The 855-nt window shown below is 39.2% G+C and overlaps 1 pseudogene; it reads right to left on the reverse strand.

The window, feature by feature from the left end:
• Positions 1 to 269: 269 nt before the first annotated feature.
• On the reverse strand, positions 270 to 412 carry LOC133757192 (U2 spliceosomal RNA; annotated as a pseudogene).
• Between the last annotated feature and the right edge of the window lie 443 nt (positions 413 to 855).

Below are 855 nucleotides of genomic sequence, written 5' to 3' on the forward strand. Positions count from 1 at the left end.
TCCATCTGTTGGTTCACTCTGCAAATGGCCACAATAGCCAGGACTGAGCCAAGCTAAAGCCAGATCCAGGAACTTCATCCGGATCTCCCATGTGGGTTTAGGGGCCCAAGCACTTGGGCCATCTTCTGCTGCTTTCCCAGGCACATTAGCAGGGAGCTGGATTGGAAGTGGAGCAGCCAAGACTTGGACTGGTGCCCATATAAGATGCTGGCATTGCAGGCAGCAGCTTAACCCATTATACCACAATGCCACCCCAAACAAAGCACCTTTATAGTTTTCCAAAGCTCTATTAATCTAGAATTTATAAATTAAATATACAGCAATTTTTTAAAGTTAAAACGAAATCCTTGAAACAACTGGATATGCTAGACTTTTTCTACACTTGATCTTAGCCAAAAGGCTGAGAAGCGATATGCTAGACTTTTTCTAAAACCAATTATCAGAAAATGTGAATGTGGTTTATTAAATAAGGTTTATTTTTAGCTTTATTGACTATAGTTTTTAAGATACAACTTTATTGTGCCTTGGCAAACAGGATACATTTCTTAACTGATAAAAGTGTTCTGTACACATAGCTCTATGATACAGTGCAACATTATTCTGGTTACATAATTATTGAAATACTGTGGACCCCAAGAGCACAGGTGAAATAGCCAAAGAAATAGAATCCTGAGCCATCTGAACAGATGATGGATGAATCATTTTAGTGTGAAATTAGAAAATATGAAGGAGGAGAGGGACACGTACATACGGCAGTCGTGAGCAAAATACACCAAACACCTATTCCTTGTGAGACACATGTAGTATGTGCTCCGTTCCTTGACACATAGAAAGATATTCAAAAGTTTACAGAGA

This window comes from Lepus europaeus, chromosome 3 (assembly GCF_033115175.1).
Source record: "Lepus europaeus isolate LE1 chromosome 3, mLepTim1.pri, whole genome shotgun sequence".
Taxonomy (NCBI): Eukaryota; Metazoa; Chordata; class Mammalia; order Lagomorpha; family Leporidae; genus Lepus; species Lepus europaeus.